At 39.0% G+C, this 16,570-nt stretch overlaps 2 non-coding genes across 2 annotated transcripts; both read right to left on the bottom strand.

The window, feature by feature from the left end:
• Positions 1 to 6,492: 6,492 nt before the first annotated feature.
• On the bottom strand, positions 6,493 to 6,565 carry Trnat-agu (transfer RNA threonine (anticodon AGU)). Its single transcript has one exon. It is a non-coding gene; the product is annotated as a tRNA-Thr (tRNA).
• A 269-nt stretch (positions 6,566 to 6,834) lies between these two features.
• Trnat-agu (transfer RNA threonine (anticodon AGU)) lies at positions 6,835 to 6,907 on the bottom strand. Its single transcript has one exon. It is a non-coding gene; the product is annotated as a tRNA-Thr (tRNA).
• Between the last annotated feature and the right edge of the window lie 9,663 nt (positions 6,908 to 16,570).

The raw sequence follows: 16,570 nt of genomic DNA, 5'->3' as shown, positions 1-16,570 counted from the left end.
ACATTATGATTAAAACATTTTTCAAACATCTTTTTTGAGAGCGAGGGGAATAACTGTACAGGAGTGTGAGAAACTTCTTAAATCCAAAACACAGAACCTCGACGCGGCCTCCTCCTTTTGAGAGGGAGATGAAATGGAAACTAACCTGTTTTGTACCAAAAAAACTCACCCTATCGGCCCCCCAATTTTGATGTCATTTTCATAAATTCATCTGTCGTATAAACATTATACCATCCGTTCATTTTCCAGCTTGAGAAACCAAGTGATAAGGAAACGTTCGCGCGGCAGCGGCTTGGTGGTTTAATTTTGTAAGCGATCCTGAAAAAACGACGTGGAAGACATCGATATACATTGCGGATACATTGATGGATCAAAATCTTCAAATAAATTCATTTAGTTTCATCAAGATAAGATTTTGAATTTGTATAAACCCGCTCAATCCGAAACTGCTTAATCCGGATTATCGGGGATAATCATGGGATATTTGTTGAAGAAAGGTCAAGTCACTTGTTACTTCAGTGAAATCTGCTTAATCCGGATCGACTTTATCCGGATTACGGTCTGACCCAGGGCATTAATTGCAGTACATTTGTTCGTTAACGTACAAGAAATTGACTGTTAATCCCGATTTTCTGTAAACCGGGTGAATTTTGTTGGTCCCAAATGATCCGAATTAAGCGGATTGAACTGTATTTATATCGAAAATTCTAACACTAACGACATTTATTACAGAAAAGCCGCCGAAACTACTTTCATCGCGTCACTTTTTTTTCGTTTTTTTTTCCCAATCTCCGAGGGAAGAAATCGACCTTGAAAAAAAATCCCCCGAGTTCCTTACATTTTGCTGGCGCATCGATGATCAACTGCATTTTTTCGATATTTCGTACGTATCTCGGTTTGCAGCTGCCCTCGGCGAACAATTCCTGTTTTTCACAACTTCCAAATACCCGATCGACGCACTAGAATCGGAGAGAAAAGAGAAAAAAAACCGATTAAAAAAAAACATTTGAAAGGCAATGCACAAAATGCTTAAACATCTGTTTCGATTTCATGCAACTTGATCCATTTGAATTGCTGATATTGCGAGGTTGTCATTGGCAACAAATCATAATTTCCATTTTTCCCCAACCGAAGCATAAAATACCGTTTTATTTAAGCCCTGCTTTGAACAATATACCGTTAATCGCCGGAATAGATGAGGATATTAAATTATTTTTTTTCTAAAAGTTATCTCTGGTAATGGAGATTTAAATGTGGATTTCCTAGCTAAGCCATGTGCATGATAATTACAAAAAATTCATAAAGAGGATAAAAATGTTCAACTTATTTTCTGACAAACTGGGGCAATTTCAATAGGCTTTCAATTTCCTGTTTATGTATTTTCGAAAAAAGAAGCAACAATCTCATTCAGATTAGCGGATATAACGGGATTCGAACCCAACGCACCGCCGCTGTGGCGGTAGACAAGGACGCGCACCGACCACGTGTTGTCATAAATCCTTGGTTCAAACGCCTCAAACCTGGCTACGAAAAAGCTCGAATTCCTTGAGAACAAAAGGGACAGATTTAGAGGGACCCAGGGAGCCCGCCCCCTATGTTTGCCAAGATAACATTTTCACAAATCATTTCTGGTAATCTAGTGGAATCCCTTAGATGTTGATAGGATCATTTAACGTTCCTAGGGAATGATCATTTTAAAAAAAATCTCTTGAAGGGCCCCAAACCCTCCTGAAAGACTTCACGCCCAGACCCACCGTTCACGATACAACTACAGACCTAGGTGGTTTTTGGGCCCCCAGCCCTAAACTCCTGATTTGGAATCCACCCACGAGAACTAAGAAAACAGGTCCCGAATTGTAAAGATCTGAATAACGACGTCTAGACCGTCTAAAACTCACACCATCAAAACAGGATTCGAACCTATGCGGCTGGCCCGATATGCGAATTCAAATTGATGTCAAACAAAGCTAGTTCTGCACTCTTTCTCGCTGCACTATCAGAAATCATCTCAAATCAGACAATTCAAATTAAAAAACATCTTAAGATTATTAATTAGGGAAATTAGATGAATTTTTTCGAAAATGAAAAATGCGCCTTCCTTATAAGGCGATGAGACTGGTATCAGCGCAGCGGGGGTTCACTCGAGGAGATATCTGTTATAAACGCATCTCAGCGGCCATTGTTTTAACCTTTAAGCCAGTGTCGTATAACCTGATAACGCGTTTGGTTTTTTAGAATGCTATAGGACCGATGACAACTATTTAGAAAGCATCACAGCTGCAGCCAGTGTCCCGCGGATGCTGGAGATGCAGTTGTCAAGCTCGAAAACTTCCTTTTTCGACGCGTTTTTTGTGGCGATTTTTCGAAATTTAGAAACTACGCTTCTTGTTTCAAAACGGACTATAATATTGTTAAGTTTTTATGGACTTTATAAATATCGTGTCTGATCTCAGCGCGATGGTAAGGTAAGTGGGATTAGGTGGTGCAGGGACTGGTGAGCCTGGCACCCGAACAGCTGAAGGCTTATCAGGCTTATCAGCTGATCAGTCGGGATAGAAATTTCAGGACAGGAGATATATAAACTTTCAAAATTTCGAACATTTTTTAGCCGCTTCAAAGCCTCTGCGTAGGCTTCAAATCGTGGCAATTTGTAACTTTTTAGATATTTTGTACAAAACACTGGTTTTTTTGTTGTAATTTTGCCAATTTTGTAATCATTTCCGGGTTTTATTTCCGTGAACAAAAAATTATGTCGTCGGGGGGTTGGAACCGTTCTAAGTATGTGTGATCCTTCTACTCAAAAAACTTTCGAAATCATCGTCTGAACTTTCTAGGACTTTCTTACCGAACGACACGGGATTCGGCGATAGCGTGAAACGATTTTTGGGGTAAAATTTCGTTGCGGTTCAACTAGTTTTTCCGATGGCCCGTGAATCGCCTCGTCGCCATGGAGACCGTCATCTCGGAGCTTAGAAAGTCTCGAATCGGGATCGACTTATAAAGCTGCTGAAAAATATCGCGGATCAAATCGCGCTTTTTAATAACGCCCTTTTCGTCGAGTTTCGTAAAGTTTGCGATAAAAAAATCGATCGCGAAATTTAATTCGCGTTCACCGCGAGAGCGACGTCGGCTGCCTATCCTCCCTCCGTTCAGCATCGCTCGCGTAATACGGCGATACGGCGATACAGCGAAATAGATCGTCGGAAAATTCATCGCTTATTCTAAAATCACCGGCGTTAATCCGACAATGATATTTCGCGTCGATATTTCCGCGATATTTGAGATTCGAGATTGAGAGGAGATAGAGAGAAGTAGATGCTACCATCCCTCGGGGCGCGTAATGGACGCATCGTGTTAGTACTACATATACCGCTGGAGCCGGCATGTGCACCGCGAATTTCAATTTCCGATGAAATTAGGTCGAAAAAACTCGTCGAAAATCAGGATTTAAAACTCGTCGATGACTTTAAAATTAACGGCGTTATTGACTACGAGTTGTGCACGCTTCAATGAACTGTTTGAACGCTCGTGAATTCAGGTGTAATCGAGGAAAAAACCGGCGACAAAAACTGACAATTTCGGATCCGTCAAAAGCAGTCAAAATCAGCTGATGATGGTTGTGGTTGTGGAGGCGATGGCGCAGGGATAGTAAACTTAAAGAAACTACAATCAGTAGTTTCTGAAAGGTGAGAAAACTTTAATTACTTCTTAATAAATAAGTTAACTGGAGTCAGTTGTTCTAAATTTGGCTGAAATTAGGCCTAACTCGTGGGACAAAATTATCATCAACTTATACAGTGCAATTCCAAATGACACTATCGCGAGATTTATCAAAAGTTTGCTCATTACTGGCCCCTGATGTTTTTCTAGATATCGATGGGTTATAAACTGGGTCTGGTTTTAAAGACTGGTATTATCTTTAACCCGGGGGCTAACTTAATTAGTATTCAATTAAGTTAACTCCCCTTGTTAAAGTTAATATTAGTCCAAGGGCTGGTTTTATAGACCGGTATAACCTTTAACCAGGGGGCTAACTTTAATTCATTTTAGATTGAGTTAGCTCCCCTGGTTAACAATAATACCAGTCTATAAAACCGGGTCCTGTATTTTTGTTTTATCCAGTTTCATAGTTCTCGGATTAGATTTTTGAATGTTGATATTTTTGTCGAACTGGTTCCCAGGATATGAATGTATTTCGGTCGCCTTTTTTAAGGGTATCTCACAAAATTCTTAGAAGGTTTTCGACTATTTTTCCTGTTTGTGACAACTGTATTTCATCCATTGTACTTTCATAGACTTTCAATTCTCAAAGATGTTTTCAATAGTGAATGCATGGATATTTTTGGATATTTAAGCCTTCATTGCTATCTAAAGGAAAGAGAGGCAAAGCTTTCAATAATTTGGATATAGAATATTTCGAAAATATTCCGGATGCACAAATATGTAAAACATCAAATGTTTATTTCATATGCGAGTGGGGTTGATTTTTTGTGTGTGCAGGGATTGGGGTTACACGGTTCTAGACTTAACATCAGTGCATTAACCCTTTTAAATTGTTCTGGAAAAAATCTTATTTCATTTCATAATAAACAGTTTTTGAAGTTACGCGCGTGAATTTAAGAATTATTTTTTCAAAGTTTTTTCCTTGAGAAGGAAAATGTTACTCGGTACATAACAAATGATGATTCATAGAAAATTCTTATAATATTCTTGGTAGCTTCATTGTAATTTTTAGATATAGTGGTCTGGTCAATGAGAAAATTATTTGAATACACGCCCTGACATAGGCAAATTTAAAAATCTCATTTGAGGAAAAAAGATACTTAGGCTAAACAAATGATTTTATGGTTTTGAATTCCTGAAACATTTTGTGGGTCCCGATAAAACTGGATGAGCCAAGAACTATGCTCTTTTACGTATCCTAGGTCATGCTTGATATCTAAGAATTGGTTTTCATGATTCACAAAAGTTGCATGGAAGCTTATCTACGATTTTAAGATAATAAGGCCTTTTATAGCGACTTAGATTCTAAAATATTTAAAAAATATTACACTTTTATATACCTTTTATTGATCGTGTGCAAATTTTAAAATCGTTTTCATAATTCATAAAGTTGGCTTAAGATCTGCAAAAGCCTACCGATGATATGAGATAGCTGTAAAAGAAAATTAATTGTATGTTTTCTGTAGGGATTTAAGATCTCAAATATCTATTTCGAATCCCGTGAGATAACTATAGATGGGTAACTATTGGTTACGCGCGAATTTGAGAAATTATTTTCAACGTTACTTTTATGATTAGTAGAGGAATAGTACTTACCCCTAATATACGTCATTATTCATAAGATTTAATGGCTGAGTAATTAATTCAAACTTATGAATTCTCAAATTGAATAATTCTTCTGTAAACTCGATTTCCGAGTGTTATTGGTGACAACGTCAGGTTTGAGAAACTGACTGATTAAACAGTCTCTGTAGGGTTCTCACTAGGGGACTGATAGGTCCGTCTCTCTCTACCTGACTAACACACGGTGAGCTGTCTATTATACACCGGCGGGGGACCTCTCTTTATCACGTGTGCGTGTAGCTGACAGCAGCAGCCTAGTGTTAGATGAATTCTTATAACTAGTATTGTGTGGTCATTTACATGTTGGTTACATAAAGGACTGGACTAGAAATGTACCATCCCGGAACGCATTATAGTAAATCATTATTATGTTCACAAATATTCTAAATGGGTCAGGTGTCTAAGATATAGATATGATTCTGCATTCAGTTGTTCCATATTTGTTTGGGTTTAATTTGACTCTGAATCCAGTTCCACAGTTGTGTGATATTTGTCTCTAGACCCAGTTCCACAGTTTTGTGGGTTTAATTTGACTCTGAACCCAGTTTCACAGTTGAGTGGGTTAAATTTGACTCTTAACCCAGTTCTACAGTTGTGTGATATTTGTCTCTAGACCCAGTTCCACAGTTTTGTGGGTTTAATTAGACTCTGAACCCAGTTTCACAGTTGAGTGGGTTAAATTTGACTCTGAACCCAGTTCTACAGATGTGTGGTTCTGTTTGTCTCTGGATTCAGTTCCACTGTGGTTGTGTGTGGGTTTGATTTAATTCTGTGTCAGCACATACACAGCTTGTCTCGAGGATATCTGAAAGTTTGTTTTCTTGAAGCATGATTTCTATCTTTCAGAATGATTTACATCTGAATATAATCTTGAATTTTAGTTTCAATACATCATTTAAAACTGATCTCAATGTAGCCGAGCAGCAGCTGTTGTTGTTACATTCTGTGGGTGTGTTACAGTCAAATAGAATCACTTAATCAATATTTATTATCCAAAAAATTGTACGACAAATCAGAAGACAAGATTGATCAAATCCAAATCCGCTTCATACAAGTAATATTTATTATCAAAAATCAACTAAAGATGACACAATGTAAGAATATAAAAAAAGGAGGTTATTTGAGTATAATTCTTGTAAAATTAGCAGGCACCGCCCGGATTTGAACCGGGGATCTCCTGTTTACTAGACAGGCGCTTTAACCGCTAAGCCACGGCACCGCTTGTGGGCACTTGAGCTCGGACAGACTCCTGGTCAGTTCTTTATCTGGTGGTGACATGTGCGGGTCAGTGACCAGAGCGTGACTAGTGGGAGTGGAGTTAGTGATTAGAACAGCCATCAACAATAGAGGCAGCGGGTCAATCCTTGAGTTTACACCAGTTACAACCACTTTGTTTCCGTAATAAATCTTACATCTGTAAACTGAAAATTTCACTCTTTAAGTTAGTGTTGAAGACAATTAAATGGAAGTGGAAAAAAAAGATTAAAAAGGCACCGCCTGGATTTGAACCGGGGATCTCCTGTTTACTAGACAGGCGCTTTAACCGCTAAGCCACGGCGCCGCTTGCTGTCAATGTCAGTCTAATGACCACAAACCTCTTTAGTCCATCAGGACCCAGCTCCACAGTTGTGAGATAAAATTTAACTCATTGAAAATGAACTAATTTTAACTCATTGTTAACTCTTTAACTCACAACTGTGGAACTGGATTCTGGAGATCATTGTTGCACCATCACATTTTGCTATGAATAGACTACACTATGACACGAAATATGAAATTGTGGAGTAATATTTGATATTTTTGATCTTAAAATAGGGATTGTCCCTGTTGTTTATTTGGTTTGTAAATTTCGTTAGATTTTTTGATTGAGTGTCCCTTACAGACCCACCACACCTGCCGGGAGCGAAACAGGGGGTTTGATTTTGAAATCGGAAATCGAAGTACAGATATAGTTGTTTGCTCGGCGGTCTAATTTACAGAATTTTCTTTTTTAAATCGAAGTACATAATTGGAAATTCGGTTCCGGTTCATTTAAACAATCTTCCAAGCAGTCTGAACTGGCAAGCGACTGATTGGGGTGAATTTTTCTGGCTGCCTAATTTAATGCATCAAGATTTTGGAAATAGTTAATTACAAGGGTGAAGATCATTTTGTCCATTTTTATATTTTTTTTGGTCGTTTTCTACGTGTAAATAGTCCGATAGTTTATTAGCCCCCCCCCGACCTGTCCTGCATGTCACTGGGTGACACACTGCGTACACAGTCACTGGTCATACGTGTGTCCAATTTAAAGTGGATCTCATCAGGACTGGCTCTCACATCCAGAGTGTACGGTCAACGTAATAAAATACACGCGACACCTAAATAAACGTCGTTCTCTATCACGTACAATGCACTATAGGGTTTTATTGGTTCTGTAGTTTATTGGAGGTAGGTATACACCACACCATCGCCCCCTTAGTTTACTTAATTAGGTGTAGAATATTCCAGAAAGGGATCTTGCTATCTAGAAATTCCAAGTAGGGCATCATTTTACTTGTTTGGCCGTAAAAACACTTATTAATTCCACTTATTACATCATTGAATTCGAGTAGAGCCAAATAGAATATTTTGCTGGTTTTAAAAATCCCCCTATGACATCATTAAACTGATATATACCGATTTGAAGAAATTTGTCCATATCTAGAAATGTCTTGATATTAACGTCAGTAAATTCTTATGGCTATAAACACTTATTGGTTCCTCTGTGTATGAATGACATCATCAAATAAAAAAAAATCGACAAATTGCTTTAGACCCTTTGAAAAGTTTTACCCGCTTATATCGCAATAACCCCATTAAATTGATCTTGTAATTTCCGGACCCTTCAAGCATATATTTTTCTGCCTCCAAAAGCCCTGTACATTAATCTCAAATATTGAGATAGATCCCGTACATTAATATCAAATATTGAGATAGATCCCGTACATTAATATCAAATATTGAGATAGATCCCGTACATTAATATCAAATATTGAGATAGATCCCGTACATTAATATCAAATATTGAGATAAATCCCGTACATTAATATCAAATATTGAGATAGATCCCGTACATTAATATCAAATATTGAGATAGATCCCGTACATTAATCTCAAATATTGAGATAGATCCCGTACATTAATATCAAATATTGAGATAGATCCCGTACATTAATATCAAATATTGAGATAAATCCCGTACATTAATATCAAATATTGAGATAGATCCCGTACATTAATATCAGATATTGAGATAGATCCCGTACATTAATATCAAATATTGAGATAGATCCCGTACATTAATATCAAATATTGAGATAGATCCCGTACATTAATATCAAATATTGAGATAGATCCCGTACATTTATCTCAAATATCGAGATAGATCCCGTACATAAATATCAAATATTGATATGGTCTTAATAAGAATCCCTAGAAAAATCTCGATATAAGAGACCTTCCCAAATATAGGAAAGTCTCAATGTAAATGGTCCAGCCCGGGTCAAAAGAGAATTTGACCTTTAAAGATTTTTCCTTTAAAGCTTATCATTCTCGAATCTCGTTCGTGGTCTGAAGTGTTTTTATTAAGTGTCAAGAAATTCCCTGTTTATATCGTTTTGCCAATAACCTATGTATACACAATGAGATAGAGCGAGAGGGAGGTAGGGAGGGAGAGAGAATGGCTTTAATAAAAATCGGTTTGGATTTCCGCCACTGTTACAATGTTACATTCTTCGCGTTGAGAAAAGGTTTTCATCCAATAAAATACAGTAATAAAATTCCACAGATGTCGCGCGGTTTGATATTATGAATATGCGCACAAATTGATTATATTCTATCATACTCAGTCGTGCTCTGTGGAATAGATTACTATAATCCATGCTACTGCTTTATAGCTTTATAGCTTTTTATTTAAGTCAACGCATTCTGAGGTCGGTTCCATAGTTGAGACTTATGTCCAAAAGTTGTCTTGTGTCTTAAGACTGGTGTTAAGCTGTTAGATTGGCGATAGAACTAAGATGGTCTTCCGGGACCCTGCACCCTTTACCCTGGGCCCTACATCTCTCAGCCTGGGCCCTGGACCCTCAACTTGGGCCCTGTACCACTCAGCCTGAGCCCTGTACCACTTATTCTGGACTCTACGCCACTCTTAGCCTGAACCCTTCATCCCCTTCAGTTTGTACCCAGCACCACCGCCAGCTTGGACTCTGTACCCCGCATCCCTTTGGACCTGGACCCTACACTCCTCTCAGCTGAACCGTGTGCACCTCAGCCTGTGACCTGCACCACTTATTCTGGACTCTGCACCTCCATGATATTTAATCCTTCCAATTTCTGATTGTCCACGCTTGATTCCGAATGTATAAAGCAAAAGACGTGGTTAATTAAATCCGATCACAGATCGAGGCGTGGGTTTCATTTCTAACTCGTCGACTTCAGTTTCCAAGAATCTATCTTAAGGTCTCGCACGCCGCCGTCGCTGTGGCTGTCCTTCCTGGCCGTCAAGGTCATGATCGCTGGCCGTTTAGGATGGACTCCGACACCGACCGTAAAACGTCAGAATGTTTCTGTTTTATTCATATGACTCGTCTATATGTAAGAGCAGACGGACGTTACTAGCAGACGGACCGGTTTCTAATGAGAATCTTCTCTTTGTTTCACGGCGACATTGAAACAATAAATACGTTATCAGAATTGATACAACCGGCCATCAACAACCTGATCAACGGACCGTGTCACCGGGGACTACACGAGGAGACAATGTCCGCCTCGTTGCCGCGGTAACGACCGATGCTCAGTCGCGCGCGCCCAAATAAAGATTTACGCCGTCGAATAGGTTTTTTTGTCGCGGCGGATTTCTAGACGTCCGGACGCCGATGTATGGGCACTTAGGGATATGCAGGGACGCGGTTTGCGGTTTTATTTTGCCGTGACGCAGTCCATGCTACGCTCCGTTTCGTAAATCTGTCTTATTATTATTGAAGAATTCTGCGGCCGGAGCGGCGGCCATCTTTAATGTTTTACGACCATCCGGGGAGATATTTGATATTTTTTTCGCGTCGTGCGCCGTTTATTCGGACTATAATCTGAAGTAGCTGCTTGGCAGCCATCTTGAATTTATGCTTTATCTTGTGTTTGCATGCACCCCGACAACACTGACCTTTTCTTTTATATCATCATACCCTGCAACTTTGCTCTCCATATATACGTGTAGTTTTAAACGATCATTTTAGATGAACAAAACGTAATTTAGAATAAAGATAGCCACTATGGCAGTCGAATATAAAGATAGCCACTATGGCAGTCGAATATAAAGATAGCCACTATGGCAGTCGAATATAAAGATAGCCACTATGGCAGTCAAATGTGATGTAACTTGCTTTCTAAATAAAGGCCATTTTTCCTCTCTTTGAATATAAATGGGTCAAGAATTAAATGGTCATTTTGAAGGTAGGATTTAGAATAATAAAGCTGATGATCGAAGAAAACGACTCTTTGGATGCGTTTAAAACCACTCTCTACGCTGACATGGAGGTTCTATTCCGAACGCACGGCACGTGGTCTATACCCATCAAACACTGATCCAACATGGCCGCGCGACAATTCATTAACCTTCCCGACCTTGAATTAATGTGAGGAGACCTTCTGATCGTACATCGACAGCACTTTTGATGAGAAAAGCTTTTCGTGTTTTTGAATCCGTTAATTTCCCCGGTTATTTTTGTTTATCCATTGTTGTCATGGTCATCGTTAATGTCTCTCTCGACTACGGCCAATCCCGGGTAACCCTAATTAATGGACGATGGTGTCTCGTCGGAATTTTAGTAGATCGTTATTTACCTAAGGAACATCGATCAGGACTTTATTGGTCTTTATTTCTGCTGTTGAGTACGGTTTTATTAGGACAATGACACCATCACTGGTTAGTGAGGTTTTATTAAGACAATGATACCACCACTGGTTAGTGAGGTTTTTCTAGGGTTCTCTTTGACGAGAAGTTTCAAGTTTAAAACAGTTAAGTTCGAATATTGTTGCTCTCTTTGGCGTAACCAATAGCAATTAAACCAACAATTTGAGATTAAAAGTAAACGTCAATTTTAACAACTGTTCTTTTGTAATGGTAGATTGTTAGCTGGAATTTGAAATAAACTCCGAAGATGGGTGGATAGATGCCACCCTTACCTTAACCCTTAAAAAACAGGTAAAAGTTCTCTCAATTGATATCGTGGGTTTCTTAGATTTTCAAAATTGCACAAATCTACGAATATTTTATTCTTTGTATTTGAAGTTGCTAGTTGTTCTATATTTCTAACATGAGTCCCATGAGTTGCGTTGCGTCGCGAATGCGGGAGCTGAGACCGTGACGCGTCGGCGCGGAGCTAGTCTCAGCCGTTCACATGTCACTCATCTCCATCGCTTCGTCGAGATTCAAACCGTTTAATCACTAACCGACAAATCGATTGTTAGCAACAGCAACAGCAGCGACGACGGTCGCCGCCGACGATGATCAGTCGGTCTGTTAGCGACACACGTGTAACACGCCTCACAACAATACCTCGTCCTCGTCGTGCGCGGCTTTCAAAACTTCGAACTTAACAATAACTTCTACTCAAAGAGATTTTATCGGCTTCAAAACAAGGATTAAGATCTAATTGTACGACGCGCGTGAAAGATTAATTCATCATCTCTTGATTAAAAGTGATTATAACTCGTTACGAATTCGGACGATTTTAATTTTTCCTAAACTGATATCGGAGCCAAAAAAAGAACGACTGAAACCCGTATTTATAGGATTTAGGATTGATATTTTGATAGTGAGGATTATCTATCTACGTTTGCGTGCGCGCGGATTAAGGGGGATTATAACCACGTGCGGATTATAAAATACGAGACTTACGTAGACAGATTGAGGACAAGTTATAAAAACAGGTTCGTTTTTAATTTAAATCTATTACTTGTTTTTATTTTACTAAGTTGATTTGGTCGATTTGTATTTCAATTGTGATTTTCGCGCGTCTGTCTTGAATCGAAATATCGTCGGCGTTGTTGATATTTCCATATTTCGGCATCCGATGTTGATATTTCAATATGTCGGTTTTTGGATTCAGACGAAGAAAGTTTTGTCGGCAGGATATAAATAGAGTATCGTGAAAATCAAAATGCGTGGTGTTTGCCGGGGAATCATGTTGCTTTAGATCGACGTGGAGTAAATAATTAAATAGTTCATGTGATAAAACAGCAGTTAAGATTACAATCTCAAGCTCCGTTTGAAATTTCACACTAGGATTATCCCCTAAACTCCTACAACTGTTGAAACACTTAAAAAGTATATTTAAAAAGTAGAGATATTTCAGGTGGTTCCTACCAACTTTCTTCAGTCCGTCCAAAATGATTTTAAAGCGATAAAAAAGCGAAGAAAATGATAGGGAAAGATAAATGTAAAATTGTACAATTTTTTGAAAGACCAAATTTTTTATTCTTAGGATAGTAGAAATATTTCGGGTGGTTGCTACCTCACATGTTCAGTCTAATATGATATATCAATACGCGATATATCAATATAAAGGACCCTGTTTATACGGAGAGGCAAATGACCGAGGCGAATTATTACCCTTTTCGCAACGACAAAATTTTTTTCGATAATCTGCGTAAAAACAACACGCTACAATTTTTAGTACGAGACGCTGGAGGTGAAAACAACCCACTTAAACAACTGTAGTACGCTTCTTTTTCGAATTGCTCCGGGGGAGATGAAAAAGTTTTTTTCGCCCATCGCAGCTCGATACGCGATTCGGCGAAGTTTTCAATCTCGCGCCGTCGACATTTTTTTTCTCGGAGATTTCAAGACCGAGAGAAAAATCGATATCATCTGATTTAACATCTCGAAAACAACACATGAAACATGTCGTCGGGGTCTTTCAAACATCGTTGAAATACCCAACTCCCTCGAGCGTAACTAGTTCGTAGTTACGACTCTTTTTACAGCGTGAAGTGAAATTCTGCTGCATCAGTTTGTTGTTCGGAGTTTGCAGCGGTCGACAGCAGCATTCTTTATTTTACTATCCTCCTCTCATCTGCTGAAAAAAACAAACAAAATATGCATCACATATTTCTGTTGCTCGAGTAAAGTACTAACGTATGTTTTACTGGTCGATTTGTACAACAGGTCGTATGAAGGGGGGTGAGAGTATGGGAGACATGGATGTTAGTAAGAGAGGAGAGATTTATGTAGACATAGAACTGTTTGAGCGGGGAGAGGGGAGTGAGGGAGGAGTGAAAAGGGGGATAGAGGGAGAGGGAGGAGAGGGTGAGAGGAGAGCGAGAGAGAAGAGTGACAGCAGAGTGAGGGAGAGAGGGAGGAGAGAAGAGGGAGAGAGGGAAGAGAGAGGAGAGAGAGAAGAGGGTAAGTGGAGAGTGACAGTGGAGAGAAAAGCCGTATTGATGTGTTAATAAATCTAACAGTTAGAGTTGCGTGACCCGGCGCTCTCCCTCCTGTTTCTTGCTGCTGTTTTGTGTTCGTCTCCCATTTCAGAACATTTCCATCATTACAAAAACTCATCATATATCAATTTGTCCACATACAGAATTTCTGAGCAACATTTTTTGCAACGTTCGACTTTTCTACAGTTATCTGAAGGTAAATTCGTCATTTTGTAATGGGTTGGCATTAGAAATGAGACTGATTAGATATTTTTTTGCGGTGTCCTTTTCTCGGAAAACCGACGCCGAGATTTTACGAAAAAACTTAACTTGAAGTGAAACCAAACGATTGCTTTTAACGGCTTTAGTAGAATTAAAGCACGTGAACTCCACAGAGATTTACATCTTAACGAAAAATGATCGTCTCTTACCGTGTAAGACACTGTAACCGTCTCGGGAGGAGAGAAATACATCGAATCTTGAAACTAGAAAAACGATGAGAATGAGAATAAGAATGACAGCAATAACGACAGTGACAAATGACAGGTGAAACCGACGACGATGTCGGAGAAAAAAAAAGACGGCAGCAACAACAGAGGTGACTAATGACAGCGAAAATGACAGTTGACAATGGCGGCGACGGCAGTGAAAAAAGGCAGTAGTGACAAATGACATTGACAATGACAGTTGACAATGACCATTTCTATTTAAATATGATAATAATGATTGCCGTCTATCCAAAAAAACCGACATTTCTTGTTTGGATTGTGATATGTGAAATTGGTCTCACTCTTTCACTGTTTGTCTTAACATAAACAGACGCTCAGTAGTCCTACAGAATTACATCAACAATAGTGTTTATGTTGAAAATTAATAATACAGAAAGCATATGACGGGCTATATACAGAGATTAGAGGAGATAAAATACAAAACAAACAACAATAAAATTCTTAAACTCAGTTTCTTTCTGTGGTTTCGTAGCTGTGAGAATTTCAACCCCTGACAATGAACTGAATCCCGACAATGACAGTTGGTTTTTTCCATCAGTTCTTATAAATTCGACTACTATACATTGGTTTGGATAAAGCTGCCGTTCTTTTCTCATCCCAGAGAATGGAGGAATTCTGTCCATTAGATCCCATTGTGGGTATTGCAATACTCAATAAGCCTCGTGTTTCATAGGTAGCTCTATTTTGGCTGTAGGGGGTTGATAGATTCCTCCGGAGGGTAGAGTTTGATTGGTAAGCCCGGTGCTACAGGTATCGCAATAAATACCGGACGTGTTGCAGCCTTGAAATATCATGTTATATTAGCAATTTGATTGCTATGAATGTATAATACCGAAACAAGAGAAGAGACCAACTGAGAACTGTATATCTGTGATCTATCAGAGCCGTATAATGACTGTATGAATCTTTTACTAGCGATGGCTTCCTCTGTAAATCCACCTATGACATCATCGAATTGATGTAATGACGTAGACACTTCTTGAAAAGATGGCTGCTCCATAAATCCCCCCTTACATGCTCTAATATCGACCCAAGATGCTTATCACTTGTAGCCATAGTTAAATCTGTTATGGAACCGTCAGCACATAAATTTGATGATGTCACAGGGGGATTTAGGATGCAGACATCTTTTCTAGAAGTATCTAATATGATCACATCAATTTTATGACGTCAAAAGGTGATTTATGAAAGCAGACATTTTCTTTTGATAGTTTTATATTACTGCATCAATTTGCCATAGCAATGGGGCAACCATCCTTTCAAAAAGTGTTGAAATCGCCTCTAGTTGATAATGTCAATAGGGTGTCTTTAGATAGATAGTTGTTTGTTTGTCGTGCAATTCCCTAAAGGTGTGTCTAGTATTGTTGGCTTCTTCACCATGCCGACACACGACACTCGTGCGTAATACCACCACGTGTTACTTTCATCTAGACACGAGCGAATGACGGGTTGTATTTCGAATCGCATGACGACGCGTGTCTCGGCCGTCGTAGATGGCCTTGTGGTGCTTCGCGCATTTCTCAGACCATTTCCAGTGAATTTTCTAAATTTAATAAACATGTAGGTGTACTGCCTATAAACACTATTAACCCTTTCAGTGCTGACTAATTAATACCCTATAGTGCTGGAGATAATTTGAAAATTTACAAAAATTCCACCCTAGTGTGTTGAATAACGGGAATACCACTATAGTGCGTCTACACCGTGGTGCGGTGTATCGTTAGTTACTAGTATTTCACTATGTTTGACAGATGCTGCCATTTTTCAAGAGAGATAATTACTGATTACATCAATACACCGCAGTGCAGTGTACTAGCAAAATCCATCACTGATTCGTACACCGCACTGCGGTGTAGACACACTGAAAGGGTTAAAGATAACTAGCCATCTAATGACCATGAGTTATGTACATATATGATGTACACTAGATACTGATAACAATGAGTCTACTAGCAAATTTTGACTCTCTGGGCCACTGTTCACTATAGAGAGGTATAATGCTCATTTGGTACCAGAAAACGTGTTCACTGTTCACTAAAGAGAGGTGTTCACTAAATGGAGGTTCTGTTTAATTGAAAATGAGTAGGGAAAATTTGGTTCCGGGCGAAAAGTGTTCACTAAATAGAGGTGTTCACTAAGGGAGGTGTTCACTAAATGGAGGTTCTGTTTAATTGAAAATGAGTAGGGAAAATTTGGTTCCGGGCGAAAAGTGTTCACTGAGGGAGGTGTTCACTAAGGGAGGTGTTCACTGAGGGAGGTGTTCACTAAATAAA

The sequence above is a fragment of the Tubulanus polymorphus genome, chromosome 12, assembly GCF_964204645.1.
Source record: "Tubulanus polymorphus chromosome 12, tnTubPoly1.2, whole genome shotgun sequence".
Taxonomy (NCBI): domain Eukaryota; kingdom Metazoa; phylum Nemertea; class Palaeonemertea; order Tubulaniformes; family Tubulanidae; genus Tubulanus; species Tubulanus polymorphus.
This window is presented reverse-complemented; position numbering and strand designations above follow the sequence as displayed.